Raw genomic sequence first — 17,279 nt, forward strand, 5'->3', positions numbered from 1 at the left:
ACGTATATGTGGGCATTCTTCCCTTATTGTTATTGAAGACCAGTTTTAGGCCGTGGTGGTCCGATAGCACGCATGGGATTATTTCTATCTTTCTGTACCTGTTGAGGCCCGTTTTTTGACCAATTATATGGTCAATTTTGGAGAAAGTACCATGAGGAGCTGAGAAGAAGGTATATCCTTTTGCTTTAGGATAGAATGTTCTATAAATATCCGTTAAGTCCATTTGGCTCATGACTTCTCTTAGTCTGTCAACATCACTGTTTAATTTCTGTTTCCATGATCTGTCCATTGATGAGAGTGGGGTGTTGAAATCTCCCACTATTATTGTGTGAGGTGCAATGTGTGTTTTGAGCTTTAGTAAGGTTTCTTTTACGTATGTAGGTGCCCTTGTATTTGGGGCATAGATATTTAGGATTGAGAGTTCATCTTGGTGGATTTTTCCTTTGATGAATATGAAGTGTCCTTCCTTATCTTTTTTGATGACTTTTAGTTGGAAATTGATTTTATTTGATATTAGAATGGCTACTCCAGCTTGCTTCTTCTGACCATTTGCTTGGAAAGTTGTTTTCCAGCCTTTCACTCTGAGGTAGTGTCTGTCTTTGTCTCTGAGGTGTGTTTCCTGTAGGCAGCAGAATGCAGGGTCCTCGTTGCGTATCCAGTTTGTTAATCTATGTCTTTTTATTGGGGAGTTGAGGCCATTGATATTGAGAGATATTAAGGAATAGTGATTATTGTTTCCCTTTATATTCATATTTGGATGTGAGGTTATGTTTGTGTGCTTTCATTCTCTTTGTTTTGTTGCCAAGACGATTAGTTTCTTGCTTCTTCTAGGGTATAGCTTGCCTCCTTATGTTGGGCTTTACCATTTATTATCCTTTGTAGTGCTGGATTTGTAGAAAGATATTGTGTAAATTTGGTTTTGTCATGGAATATCTTGGTTTCTCCATCAATGTTAATTGAGAGTTTTGCTGGATACAGTAACCTGGGCTGGCATTTGTGTTCTCTTAGGGTCTGTATGACATCAGTCCAGGATCTTCTGGCCTTCATAGTTTCTGGCGAGAAGTCTGGTGTGATTCTGATAGGTCTCCCTTTATATGTTACTTGACCTTTTTCCCTTACTGCTTTTAATATTCTTTCTTTATTTTGTGCGTTTGGTGTTTTGACAATTATGTGACGGGAGGTGTTTCTTTTCTGGTCCAATCTATTTGGAGTTCTGTAGGCTTCTTGTATGCCTATGGGTATCTCTTTTTTTAGGTTAGGGAAGTTTTCTTCTATGATTTTGTTGAAGATATTTACTGGTCCTTTGAGCTGGGAGTCTTCACTCTCTTCTATACCTATTATCCTTAGGTTTGATCTTCTCATTGAGTCCTGGATTTCCTGTATGTTTTGGACCAGTAGCTTTTTCCGCTTTACATTATCTTTGACAGTTGAGTCAATGATTTCTATGGAATCTTCCGCTCCTGAGATTCTCTCTTCCATCTCTTGTATTCTGTTGGTGAAGCTTGTATCTACAGCTCCTTGTCTCTTCTTTTGGTTTTCTATATCCAGGGTTGTTTCCATGTGTTCTTTCTTGATTGCTTCTATTTCCATTTTTAATTCCTTCATCTGTTTGATTGTGTTTTCCTGGAATTCTTTCAGGGATTTTTGCCATTCCTCTCTGTAGGCCTCTACTTGTTTATTAATGATTTCCTGTGTTTCCCTAAGTGTGTTCATGTCTTTCTTGAAGTCCTCCAGCATCATGATCAAATATGATTTTGAAACTAGATCTTGCTTTTCTGGTGTGTTTGGATATTCCATGTTTGTTTTGGCGGGAGAATTGGGCTCCGATGATGGCATGCAGTCTTGGTTTCTGTTGCTTGGGTTCCTGCGCTTGCCTCTCGCCATCAGATTATCTCTAGTGTTACTTTGTTCTGCTATTTCTGACAGTGGCTAGACTGACCTATAAGCCTGTGTGTCAGGAGTGCTGTAGACCTGTTTTCCTCTCTTTCAGTCAGTTATGGGGACAGTGTGTTCTGCTTTCCGGCGTGTAGTTTTTCCTCTCTACAGGTCTTCAGCTGTTCTTGTGGGCCTGTGTCTTGAGTTCACCAGGCAGCTTTCTTGCAGCAGAAAATTTGGTCTTACCTGTGGTCCCGAGGCTCAGGTTCGCTCGTGGGGTGCTGCCCAGGGGCTCTCTGCAGCGGCAGCAACCAGGAAGACCTGTGCCGCCCCTTCCGGGAGCTTCAGTGCACCAGGGTTCCAGATGGTCTTTGGCTTTTTCCTCTGGCGTCCGAGATGTGTGTGCAGGGAGCAGTCTCTTCTGGTTTCCCAGGCTTGTCTGCCTCTCTGAAGGTTTAGCTCTCCCTCCCACGGGATTTGGGTGCAGAGAACTGTTTATCTGGTCTGTTTCTTTCAGGTTCCGGCGGTGTCTCAGGCGCAGAAGTCCTGCCGCTCCTGGGCCCTCCCCCACGGGAGCCCAGAGGCCTTATACAGTTTCCTCTTGGGCCAGGGATGTGGGCAGGGGTGAGCAGTGTTGGTGGTCTCTTCCGCTCTGCAGCCTCAGGAGTGCCCACCTGACCAGGCGGTTGGGTCTCTCTCTCACCGGGTCTGGGCAATAGTTTTGATTTTTAAAAAAAAGAAGAAGAAGAAAGGCTAGAATGTGGTTCTGAGCTCAGTGGCCAGATCCTGTGCACTCTTCTCAAGTTACTGAACCTCCCAATGCCCCATTTTCTTCAACTATCTAATGAGGCTGATGATATCATGTTCCTGGATTATGAAGAATATCTAAAGCATCTCGCATAACTCCGGGAAACACACATAACACAGGATGGGTCACATTCTCTCACAAACTCTCAATGCATCTCTGGGAAGGCAGGGACAGGAAATCCCCACAGCAAGAGGGATAAGCTACACTCACTGAAATGATAACACTTGAGTCAACTGAGAGACCCTGCCTCTATGAATAAGATGGAGAACAACTGAGGAAGGTTTGCATATCAGTTTCTGGACACACACACAGACACACACACACACACACACACACACACACTCACACCACTAAGAGAAAGAAAGGCAGACAGACACACAGACAAATAGACAGATGTATGGACACCACTGGCATGAGAAAAAAAAACTAGTAAAGAAGTAGATGGAAAGGGCGGAGCAAATGAAACCCAGGCGCATGCACACCAGGTCACATGAACAAGAATAGAAGCTCACTTGTGCATCAGGGACACTGAAGTGCATGTATACACTGCACTGGGGACACTTTGTCTCTGTTAGGAAAACCCCCACATCCCTCTGCACACAAACATCCATTGCAGGTACACTGTGGATTTAAGGGATAAATCTAAAGCAACCCAAATTTTTAAACATGGTAAATATCTTTTTAGGTAAGCAAAGATTTTCTTAAAGGAGCACAAAAAGTATTTTCCATGGAGCAAAAAATCATGGTAAGCCAGAAAACCAAAAAAGAAGTGTGCAAAGTACTTGTACACATACTCAGAAAGGCACAAACAAAACGTCAGACGCTCCAAGAAAACATAGAACACTAATGAAGGCATTTCTTTGGAGGCAGCTGCCTCTTAAGCACTCATGAGGGTAAGTGGTTCACACACCATCACACATGTAGACATTGCAGAAGAAAACCACAGAGCCACACCTGCCTCTGCTTCTCAGTCTCACATCTCCACACACCTACTAGCACGGTTGCAGGAACACGGGTCTAGTATTCACAAGTGTGACTAGGTCCAAAGGGGGAGAACATTAAAATGACCCCTTCATTGTGTGCTTGGCTGTGCTCCCTACGGTTGAACATGTTCGATGCATTGTTCAGCAATACAAATATTGAGCATAATTCTGGAACAAGATATACGCACATAGATACATTCAAACATACGCTGAAGGAAAGACATGTAAAGGAAATTTCCAAAAGCTACTCTGAGTTGTCTGAAGTAAGGTTCCACTCATATGTTAATGAGCAAGGTTGAGGCAGGAATTGTTTTTCATAGGAACCATGAAGGAGACTTGAAAGCATCCCTTGTCTTCAACTTTCCCTGTCCCCATCCTCCCTCCTGACCAGTCACTGCTCATCACCCTCACAGCCATCCTCTCTTTCACCTAGGTCAGGGGTTGGGGGTAATCCTCTCCTCCAGCATTTCTGTATCTGTCTCCATGTAATCCTTGCCTCTAATATTTTTCCTTCAATGCAGTCTTTTTTTAATTAAAATAATGTTTCAGGGGTTGTAGAGATGACTCAGGAGTTAGAGCACTGACTTCTCTTCTAGAGTCCTGAATTCAATTCCTAGCAACCACAGTGTGGCTTACAACCACCTATAATGGGATCTGATGCCCTCTTCTGGTATTTCTGAAGACAATGACAGTGTATTCATACTAAATAAATAAGTCTGAAAAATATATTAAAACTTTGTTTTACAATGCACTTTGAACATATTCTTCCCCTCCCCCAGCTTCTCCCAGATCCTGCCCACTCAACTGCATGTTCTTTCTCCTCACAAACCCTATTTCAGGTCAAAGGATAGAAAAAAAAAGAAATAACAAAACATTAAAAGCAAAAACAAGAACAACTACAAAATAAAACATGTAGAAGAAACAAACAAGCAAACAAACAAACGAATGAATGAATGAACAAAAAATCATGGGTTGCTCTCCTGTTTGCCAATTCCTCCTGAGTATGTGGCTTACCTTCTGGTGTGACTGTTATATACAGTGAGACTTTATTGGAGAAAACTGAGTTCTCCATTTTTAGTAAAAATCAGTTACAAATGAATTCCTGTTTAGGAGCAGAATTTTGTGTCCACTTTTCATTCTCAGGGCAGGGCATTCATCTGCTTCAACACATTCTTCATAAGAGTGCCAGCAGAGATTATTCACGAATTTTCAAGTTGGGCTTATCTGGCCCAAACTGAAAGCCTTTTTAACAGCTCTGAAGCCCCATCATTTGAAGCAGACCCAATGCTCATTCATATCCTTCATACTCTGTGAAGAATAAGCCTTAATATGCAGCTGTCTCCCCTATCTCCCCTCTCTCCAGACACAGATCTCCATGCAATCACTCCCTGTGTCCTGTATAACTCACCTCTTTCCCCCGTTAGGTCAATTGCCCAACTTCTCATCATGGAAGGGGAACCAGCACCTACAGTGTTGCTCACCCTGTGGCCACAGCTCAGCAGGAAGACTTCCCTTCTGTGCTACCACCCCCCACCCCTAACCCAGGCAGGAGACATCTTGCATTCCTTTTTCAGTGGCTGCTTAGAGTCTGAAAAATCCTACAGGAGCCTTTCTTTCTCTCCTATTAATTGAATTCCCAGACCACTAGGAAAGAATTGTGTACAGTAGGGTATGACTGAATGGATGGTTCCTAGACTTTGCAACAATAAATATAACTAATATTTATTTTGGATAATTTCTAAGTTCCATCCATTGCTCCCCTAACTTTAGGATAACATTACAACTTATCGAAGGAAGTATTTTTGCCCATGTGTTATAGGTGGAAATCTTATTGCTGGAGAGGACAGTATGGTCTAGATTACAAGCTTGGCATAAAGAAGTAAGTGGGAGGTGAGTTGGTCCATCCTGAGAGCCTGGCTCTCATTCACAGCCTTCTCTGCTCTGCTACACAGGCTCTCAAGTAGAAGGTAAAGAGAGCAAAGTCTTCACAGTGTCCTCTAGTAAAGCTCGCTGACATTCAGCACAAACCAGATTTCCTAGGACAGAGCTGGATATCTGCACATAGACCAGCTCTCCTAGTGAGAGTTCCTTCTTATATGAGTGTGGGAGAGCCTGGAGTGTACTGAAAGTAGAAGAATCCAGAAAAAGAGTATCTGAGGTGGGGTTTCCAAAGCATGGAAACACCATTCAGTCATCCACAATCTATTATGTTTTCCCAGGCCTGTGGCCTTGGGTTTAGATTACAGTAGTCCAGCAGGTCTTCTGGCCCAAATCCATAAGCTCAATTTCAAAAATAAAGACATCAGGATTGAGTTCCAGGCCAGATGATTCTACACATAGTAGCCCCAACCTACAAATCCAGCATCTGAAAAGCTTATGATCAGTAGTCTAAAGAAATTCAGTACTGCTTTATGAGTTTGAGGCTGGGCTATATTAGACCTCGTCCCCCAAAAAGAAAACCATGATGCTCATGCCCACAAAGAACATCAAGCTGTGTCTCTGTGGAGTGGGAAGACACCATCAGAGACACTGACTGTCACTGCTCTCTCATGCATAGGGCTTTCTGCTTGTCTTGAGATCTTGGGCTCAGGCCTCCACGTTTTTTATTAACATGATTTGAAACAAACTCTCTGTAAATATTTATTAAGTTTAATAAAGGGAAAAAAGAGGAAAGAAGGAAACAAGGTGAGAATGAGAAGAAAAAAGAGCAGGCAATGGGGGGAGATGACTGGGAGTTTAGTTGTATGCACAGAGGACAAAAGGACAGAAGGCTTGACTTCTTCTCAGCTACAGTCCATCTATGTCTGAACCCCACCCACAAGCCAAACACCAGTGACCATCTTACCATTTGTAAATCCAGGGAATGTCTCACAGAGTGGCTGTTTCTTGGTCTTAAAAGGAGAAGCCTAAACATCAATTCCCCCTAAAGGAACAGAGTTGAGAGGGACAGGATGATAGACAGCCCAGTCTCTAGAAAAATGCTAAGGTGCTATAAAGTTTGAGGGACTGAGTCCCTTAAGTCCTTTGCAAAGACCAAGGAACCCTGGCTCCAGAAGATTGTGTCTATAAAACCCTACTTAACAAAGATAAGCACAGACATTTTCACTTCTTCCCAGTGGGACCAGCAGCTGAGGTTTTGTGACCCTGCCTCATCTCTTAGCTTTTCCAGGAGAGGACTGAAAGGCTCATTTCTGTTCCCAGTAGGGATACTAAGATAAATCCCAGGATGCTGTCAACAGGAGCACCACAAGTGAGACCCTGGGGAGCGAAGTAGGAGGAAAGACCCCATGGGTTAGAGGTTCTCTTTTCTACACTAGGGGAATAATCATAGCTCAAAAACCAAGAGATGGAAGATGGTCACCAGATATACACGTTAAATAATTAAGTTTTCATTTTTTTCCTTTTGCTATCCAAAGCCTGAGCCCAGACAAACATGATGAGACCGTGTTTGACTCACACTCTTTTCCCTTCCTCAACTACCTTGGAGAAAACTAAAGTCCTCACTCCCTGATTTTATACATATATATATATATATATATATATATATATATATGTGTGTGTGTGTGTGTGTGTGTGTGTGTGTGTATGTATGTATATATATATATGTATGTATGATGTATGTATGTATGTATATAAGCAAATGGTCCCAAGAAACAAGCTGTAGAAGCCATTCTTATAACAAATAAAGTCGACCTTCAGGAAGAAGTTCTCATAAAGATAACGAAGGACACTTCATACTTATCAAAGTAAAAATCTACCAAAATGAACTGTCAATTCTGAACATCTATGGTCCAAATGCAAGAGCAACCATATTCATAAGAGAAAGTTTACTAAAGTTCAAAGCATACACTGCACCACACACAATAAGAGTAGGAGGCTTCAACACACCATTTGTAACAATGGACAGGCCATGAAAGTAGAAACTAAACAGAAACACAGTGAAACTAACAAAAGTTATGAAGCAAATGGATTTAACACATATCTCTAGAACATTTCATCCTAAAACAAAAGAAAATAACTTCTTCTCAGAACCTAATGGTACCTTCTCCAAAATTGACCATATAATCAGTCACAGAACAGGTCTCAATAGATACAAGAAGATTGAAAAATCCCATGCATCCTATCAGATCAACATGAACTAAGGCTGCTCATCAACAACAACAAAAACAAAAGAAAGCCCACAAACTGAATAATGTTCTACTCAAAGACAACTTGGTAGAGGAAGAAACAAAGAAAAAATTAAAGATTGTTTTAGAATCTAATGAAAATAAAGGCACTGCCCCACATGTGGCCCATGCATATACAGTCATCCAATTAGACAAGATAGATGAAGCAAAGAAGTGCAGACCGACAGAAGCCGGATGCAGATTTCTCCCGAGAGACACAGCCAGAATACAGCAAACACAGAGGCGTATGCCAGCAGCAAACCACTGAATTGAGAATAGGACCCCCGTTGAAGGAATCAGAGAAAGAACTGGAAGAGCTTGAAGGGACTCGAGACCCCATAGGTACAACAATGCCAAGCAACCAGAGCTTTCAGGGGCTAAGCCACTACCTAAAGACTAAACATGGACTGACCCTGGACTCTGACCTCATAGGTAGCAATAAGTATCCTAGTAAGAGCACCAGTGGAAGGGGAAGCCCTAGGTCCTGCTAAGACTGAACCCCCAGTGAACTAGATTGTTGGGGGGAGGGCGGCAAGGGGGGAGGATGGGGAGGGGAACACCGATAAACAAGGGGAGGGGGAGGGGTTAGGGGGATGTTTGCCGGGAAACCGGGAAAGGGAATAACACTTGAAATGTATATAAGAAATACTCAAGTTAATAAAAAAAAATTTAAAAAAAAGAAAATAAAGGCACAACATATCCAAATTTTGGGGATACAATGAAATCAGTGCTAAGAGGAAAACTCATTGCTCTGAGTGCCTTCCTAGAAAAATTGGAGAAAGCATATATTAACAGGTGATAGCACGCCAAAAGCCCTATAACAGAAAGAAGCCAATACACCCTAGAGGAGTATACGGCAGGAAATAATCAAACTCAGGGCTGAAATCAACCAAGTAGAAACAAAAAGAACTAAACAAAGCATCAACAAAACCAGGAACTGGTTCTATAAAAAAAATCAACAAAATATATAAACCCTTAGCCAAACTAACCAAAGAACATGAAGACAGTATCTAAATTAAGAAAATCAGAAATGAAAAGTAATACATAACAATACAAACTCAGAAACTTCAAACAGTAATCAGATCCTACTACAAAAATCTATACTCAACAAAATTAAAAAGTCTCTATGAAATGGTCAATTTTATAGACAGATATCAGGCACCAAAGTTAAATCAGGATCAGATAAACCATCTAAACCATCCCATAACCCCTAAAGAAATAAAAGCAGTCATTAAAAGTCTCCCAACCAAAGAACCCAGATGCCCTTCAACAGAGGAATGAGGAATGGATACAGAAAATGTGGTACATCTACACAATGGAATATTACTCAGCTATCAAAAACAATGACTTTATGAAATTCATAGACAAATGGTTGGAACTGGAAAATATCATCCTGAGTGAGGTAACCCAATCACAGAAAAACACACATGGTATGCACTCATTGATAAGTGGCTATTAGCCCAAGTGCTTGAATTACCCTAGATGCCTAGAACAAATGAAACTCAAGACGGATGATCAAAATGTGAATGCTTCACTCCTTTAAAAGGGGAACAAGAATACCGTTGGCAGGGAATAGAGAGGCAAAGATTAAAACAGACACAGAAGGAACACCCATTCAGAGCCTGCCCCACATGTGGCCCATACATATACAGCCACCCAATTAGACAAGATGGATGAAGCAAAGAAGTGCAGGCCAACAGGAGACGGATGTGGATGGCTCCTGAGAGACACAGCCAGAATACAGCAAATACAGAGGCGAATGCCAGCAGCAAACCACTGAACTGAGAACAGGACCCCCGTTGAAGGAATCAGAGAAAGAACTCAAAGAGCTTGAAGGAGCTCGAGACCCCTTATGAACAACAAAGCCAAGCAACCAGAGCTTCCAGGAACTAAGCCACTACCTAAAGACTATACATGGACTGACCCTGGACTCTGGACTCTGACCTCATAGGTAGCAATGAATATTCTAGTAAGATCACCAGTGGAAGGGGAAGCCCTTGGTCCTGCTAAGACTGAACCCCCAGTGAACGTGATTGTTGGTGGGAGGGCGGCAATGGGGGGAGGATGGGGAGGGGAACACCCATAAAGAGGAGGGGGAGAGATTAGGGGGATGATTGCCCGGAAACCGGGAAAGAGAATAACACTCGAAATGTAAATAAGAAATACTCAAGTTAATAAAAAAATAAATAAATAATTAATTAATTAATTAAAAAAAGTCTCCCAACCAAAAGAAGCCCAGGACCAGATGGATTTAGTGCACAATTCTATCAGACCTTCAAAGAAGATATGATACCAGTACTCTTCAAACTATTCCACAAAATCAAACAGAAGGAAACTACCCAATTCATTCTTTGAAGTCATTATTATGCTTATACCTAAACCATGCAAAGACCCCACAAAGAAAGAGAACTTCAATCCAATTTCCCTAATGAATACAATGCAAAAATACTCCATAAAATTCTTGCAAACCAAATCCAGGAACACATCAAAACGATTATTCACCATGATCAAGTAGGCTTCATCCCAAGTATCCAAGGATCATTCAATGAACAGAAATCTATCAATGTAATACACTATATAAACAAACTCAAGGAAAAATACCACATGACCATCTCATTAGATGCTGAGAAAGCATTTGACAAGATTCAATGCCCCTTCATGATAAGTCTTGGAAAGATCAGAAATTCAAGGTCCATACCTGAACATCAAAATTCCAACTCAATTCTTCATAGAGTTAGAAAAAGCAATTTGCAAGTTCATTTGGAATCACAAAAAAACAGGATAGTGAAAAATAAACTCAACAATAAAAGAACTTCTGGGGGAATCACCATCTTTAAGTTCCAGCTGTATTACAAAGCAATAGTGATAAAAACTGTATGGTATTGGTACTAAGATAGGCAGGTAGATCAATGGAATAGAATTGAAGACCCAGAAATTAACCCACACACCTATGGTCACTTGAACTTTGACAAAGGAGCTAAAACCATATGGTGGGAAAAAAAGAGCATTTTCTACAAATGGTGCTGGTTCAACTGGAGTTAAGCCTGTAGAAGAATGTAATTCGATCCATTCTTATCACCTTGTACAAAGCTCAAGTCCAAGTGCATCTTGGACCTTCCCATAAAACCACATACACTGAAACTTATAGAAGAGAAAGTGGGCAAGAGCCTCAAACACATGGGCATAGGGGAAATTTTCCTGAACAGAACACATATGGCTTATGCTCTAAGATCAATGATTGACAAATGAGACTTCATAAAATTGCAAAGCTTCTGTAAGCAAAGGACATTGTCATTAGGACAAAACAGCAACCAACAGATTTGGAAAACAATCTTTACCAATTCTACATCCAATAGAGAACTAATATCAATTATATACAAAGAACTCAAGCATTTAGACTCTGGAGAATCAAATGACCCTATTAAAATGGGGTACAGAACCAGTGGAAGGGGAAGCCCTTGGTCCTGCTAAGACTGAACCCCCAGTGAACGTGATTGTTGGGGGGAGGGCGGCAATGGGGGAAGGGTGGGGAGGGGAACACCCATAACGAAGGGGAGGGGGAGGGATTAGGGGGATGTTTGCCCGGAAACCGGGAAAGGGAATAACATTCAAAATGTAAATAAGAAATACTCAAGTTAATAAAAAAAATGGGGTACAGAGCTGAACAAAGACTTCTTAACTGTGGAATACCGAATTGCTGAGAAGCATATGAAGAAATGTACAACATCCGTAGTCAACAGAGAAATGCAATCAAAACAACCCTAAGATTCCACCTCACCCCAGTCAGAATGGCTAAGATCAAAAACTCAGGTGAGAGTCGATACTGGCAAGGATGTGGAGAAATAGGAACACTCCTTTATTGTTGGAGGGATTGCAAGCTGGTACAGCCACTCTGGAAATTGGTGTGGCAGTTCCTCAGAAAATTGGACATAGTACTACCTATACCACTTCTGGGCATACACCCAAAAGATGCTCCAGCATATAACAAGGACTCATGCTCCACTATGTTCATAGAAGCCTTGTTTAAAACAGCAGGAAGCTGGAAAGAACTCAGATGTCCCTTAACAGAGGGATTGATACAGAAAATGTGGTACATCTATATAATGGAGTATTACTCAGCTATTAAAACAATTACTTCATGAAATGCACGGGCAAATGGATGGAACTAGAAATATCATCCTGTGTGATGTAACCCAGTCACAAAAGAACACACATGGTATGCACTCAATGATACGTGGATATTAGCTCCAAAGTTTGAAATACCTAAGAAAAAATTCACGGATCATATGATGCTCAAGAAAAAGGAAAACCAAAATGTGGATAGTTCATTCCTTCTTAGAAGGGAGAACAAAATACGCAAGGGAGGAAATGCAGGGACTAAGAGTGGATCGGGGACTAAAGAAAAGGTTATCCAGAGACTGCTCTACCTGAGGATCCATCCCACCAAATATGCAGCCACCAAATCCAGTCACTATTGCTGATGCCCTGATGCCAAGAAGTGCTTGCTGACAGGAGCCTGATATGGGTATCTCCTGAGAAGCTGTGCCAGAGCCCTACTGATACAGAAGAGGATGCTCATAGCTAACCATTGGACTGAACAAGGGGACCACAATGGAGGAGTTAGAGAAAAGACTGAAGGAGCTGAAGGAGTCCTACCCCATAGGAAGAACAACAATATCAACCAACCAACCCCCCTAGAGCTCCCAGGACTAAACTACCAACCAATGAGTACACATGGAGGGACCCATGGCTCCAGCAGCATATGTAGCAGAGGATGGCATTGTCTAGCATTAATAGGAGTAAAAGCCCATGGTCCTGTGGATGCAGGACCTGATGTAGGGGAATGCTAGGGCATTGAGGTGGGAGTGGGTGGGTGGAACTAGGAGCATTCTCATAGAATGAGGGGGAGGACAAATGGGAGAAGGGGGGAAAGAGGATAGTATTTGAAATATAAATACATAAAATACCCAAGAAAAATAAAATTACAACAAAAGAAAGAAAAATCCCATTTTAAAAAAGAAAATTAAATACTTTTTTAAAATTAAATGAAAACGAGGGTACAACATATCCAAACTTATGTGTCACAATGAAAGCATTGCTAAGAGAAATATGTATAGCCCTGAGTGCCCCCATAAAGAAAATGGAGAGATCATATGCTAGCAGATTAACAGCTCATCTGAAAGCTCTAGAACAGAAAGAAGCAAATACACCAAAAAGGAGTAGATGGCAGGAAATAATCAAACTCAGGGCTAAAATCAACCAAGTGAAAAAAAGATAACTATACAAAGAATCAACAAAAACAGGAGCTGGCTCTTTGAGAATATCAACAAGATAGTTAAACCCTTAGCCAGACTAACCAGAGGGTACAGAGACAGTATCCAAATAAACAAAATCAGGAATGAAAAGGGGAACATAAACAACAGAAACTGAGGAAATTCAAAAAATAATCAAATCCTATTACAATAGTCCATACTCAGCAAAACTGGAAAATCTGGATGAAATTGACGGTATTTTAGACAAATACCAGGTAGCAAAGTTAAATCAGGATCAGATAAACCAACCAAACAGCCCCATAACCCCAACAGAAATAGAGACAGTTATTAGAAGTCTCACAAGCAAACAAACAAACAAACAAAAAAGCCCAGGACCAGATGGTTTTAGACTGGAATTCTATCAGATCTCCAAAGAACTAGTACCAATACTTCTCAAACCATTCTATAAAATAGAAATAGAAGGAACACTACAAATTTCTTTCTATGAAACCAGAGTTACACTGATAACCTAAGCCACAAAAAGACACAACAAAGAGAACTACACTGTTTCCCTTATGAATATCAAGGCAAAAATAATCAATATAATTCTTGCAAACTGAATCCAAGAGCATATGAAAATAATAATCCATCTTGATCAAATAGGTTTCATCCCATGAATGCAGAGATGGTTCAATGTACGGAAATCCATCAATGTAATCCACTATATAAACAAACTCAAAAAAATACCCAAATGATCATCTCATTAGCTGTTGAAAAAGCTTTAACAAAATCCAATACCTCGGACTGGAGAGATGGCTCAGTGGTTAAGAGCACTGACTGCTCTTCCAGAGGTCCTGAGTTCAAATCCCAGCAACCACATGGTGGCCCACAACCATCTGTAATGGAATCCTCTCCTTGTGTGTTGAAGACAGTGACAGTGTACTCATAAAATAAATAAACAATAAAAAATGTTTGAAGTTTAAAAAAAATCCAATACGTCATTCATGTTAAAAATATTGGAAACCTCATGAACTCAAGGTTCATACCTAAATATAACAAGAGCAAACTAATAGCCAACATCAAACTAAATGGAGAGAAATTCAAAGCAACCCATCAAAATCAGGAACAAGATAAGGCTGCCCACTCTCTTCCTACCTATTCAATATAGTACTTGAAGTTCAAGCTAGAGCAATCAGAAAACAAAAGGAAGTAAAGGGATATAAATTGGAAAGGAGGAACTCAAGATATCACTATTTGCAGATAATATGATAGTATACACAATCAACACCAAAAGTTCTACCAGAGAGCTCCTATAGCTGATAAACAACTTCAGCAAAGTGGCTGAATATAAAATTAACTCAATTAAATCAGCAGACTTCCTCTACTCAAAAACAGGCTGAGAAAGAATTTAGGGAAACAACTGTACTCACAACAGCCACAAATGATATAAATTATCCTGATATGACTCTAACTAAGCCAGGAAAAGATCTGCATGACAAGAACTTCAAATCCCTGAAGAAAGAAATTTAGGAAGACCTCAGAAGATGGAAAAATCTCTGATGCTCATGGATCGACAGGATTAATATAGTAAAAATGACCATGTTGATGAAAGCAATCTACAGATTCAATGCAATTCCCATCAAAATTCCAACTCAATTCTTCATAGAGTTAGAGAAATTTGCAAATTCACTTAGAATCACAAAAAACAAACAAACAAACAAACCCAGGATAGTGAAAACTATTCTCAACAATGAAAGAACTTCTGGTGAAATCACCATCCCGGATTTCAAGCAATACTTGAATGATACAAATAAATACAAAATGATAAAAACTGCATGGTATTGGTAGAGAGACAGGCAAATAGATCGGTGGAATAGAATTGAAGACCTAGAAATGAATCCATACACCTATGGTCATTTGTTCTTTGACAAAGAAGCTAAAAACATCCAGTGGGAAAAAGACAGCATTTTCTACAAATGGTGCTGGTACAACTGGCAGTCTGCATGTAGAAGAATGCAAATTGATTCATTCTTATCTCCTTGTCCAAAGCTCAAGTCCAAACTTGGACCTCCACATAAAACCAGATATGCTGAATTTAATAGAAGAGAAATTGGGGAAGAGGCTGGAATTCTTGGCACAGGGGAAGACTTCCTGAACAGAACACCAATGGCTTATGCTTTAAGAGCAACAATTGACAAATGGGACCTCATAAAATTTAAAAGCTTCTGTAAGGCAAAGGACACTGTCAGTAGGACAAAACAGCAACCCAAAGAATGGGGAAAGATATTTATCAACCCTACATCTCATAGAGAGATAATATTGGAAATTAACAAAGAACCGGAGAAGGTAGACTCCAGAGAACCAAATAGCCCTATTAAAATGTGTAGTACAGGGCTAAATACAGAATTTTCAACCAAGCAATCTTGAATGGCTGAGAAGCACTTAAAGAAATGTTCAACATCCATAGTCATCAGGGAAATACAAATCAAACAGACCCTGAGATTCCACCTCACGCCAGTCAGAATGTCTAAGATCAAAAACGCAGATGACAGCAGATGTTGGGGAGGACGTGGAGAAAAAGGAACACTCCTCCATTGCTGGTGAGACTGTAAGCTGGTAAAACCACTCTGCAAATCAATCTGTCATTTCCTGAGAAATTTGAAGTAGTTCTACCTGAAGACCCAATTATATCACTACTGGGCATATACCCAAAGGTTCCAACGTATAACAAGGACACATGCTCCACTATGTTCATAGCAGCCTCATTTATAATAGCCAGAATTTGGAAACCACCCAGATGACCCTCAACAGAAGAATGGATACAGAAAATGTGGTATATTTACACAATGGAGTATTACTAAGGAAATAAAGAAAAATAACTTCATAAAATTCACAGGCAAATGAATGGCATGAGAAAATATCATCCTAAGTGAGCTAACCCAGACACAAAAGTACACACACATGGTATGTACTCACTGATAAATGAATATTAGCCCAACACCCCACAATGCCCATGATACAACTCACAGACCATATCAAGCGTAGAAGGAAGGAAGACCCTCCTATGGTGTAGACATTTCTTTCCTGCATTGAGGGAGGAACAGGATGATTGTGGGAGGTAGGGGGAGAGGGGGAACTTTTAGGGAGAGAGCAGGGGGAGGAAATACGGGGGCCTTATTAGAACTGGTGAGGATATGAGAGCGGTACAGAGGGTCAAGAAATCAAACAGAAATATGTAGCAGGAGGAATGAGGAACTGGGAATAGCCACTGGAGTGTCCTAGATGACAGGGAAACGTGAGACTCCCAGGACCCAATGGGGATGACTTTAGCTGAAATGCACAGAGAAGGGGGTGATAGAACCTGTATCGACCTCCTCCAGTAGATAGGCACGGCCCCTGCTTGTGGGATGTGGCCACTCATCCATCTCAAAGTTTGTAACCCAGAAATGTTCCTATCCAAAGGAAGATAAGGGACAAAAAACTGTAACAGATGGAAAGGCCATCTGGGGACTGCCCCACCTAGGGATCAGTCATGCTTGCAGACAACAAACTTGATACTGTGCAGTGCTCCAGAGGCTCTTGCTGAAAGGAACATCATGTGGTTGTTCCTTGGGAGGTCTACCCAGCAAATGACCAATGCAGATGCGGATGCAGATGCTTGGAGCCAACTATCAGATTGAGCTCAGGGAACCTGGTGCTAGAGTTGCCAGAAGGCCTGGAGGAGCACAGGGGGATTGCAACCCCATGAGAAGAACAACATTGGCTGGCTGGACCACCCAGTGCTCCCAGAGGCTAGACCACCAACCAAAGAGTGTCCCTGGAGGGATGGATCCCTGGCTACAGATACATATGTAGCAGAGAATGACCTTCCCTGACAGCACTGGAAGGGGAAGCCCTTGGCTCCTGAGAAGGTTTGATACCCCAGAGTAGGGGGATGGTGGAGTTGTGGAGCAGGAGAGAGTGGGGGGAAGCACCCTGGTACAGGCAAAGGGGTGGGGGGAGGGTGGATGTTGGATGGGGGTTGGTGGAGGGGTAACTGGGAAGTGGGATATTATTTGAGATGTAAACAAATGGAATGATCAATTAAAAAATTTTAAAGATGAAGCAAATAGACAAATAGAAAATGGTATTAATATGAACACCTATGTAAGTTAAAGGAGGGGGGCAAATTCTCCGAAACTCATCACATCCTGAT

This window comes from Rattus norvegicus, chromosome 5, assembly GCF_021556685.1.
Source record: "Rattus norvegicus strain SHRSP/BbbUtx chromosome 5, alternate assembly SHRSP_T2T, whole genome shotgun sequence".
Taxonomy (NCBI): Eukaryota; Metazoa; Chordata; class Mammalia; order Rodentia; family Muridae; genus Rattus; species Rattus norvegicus.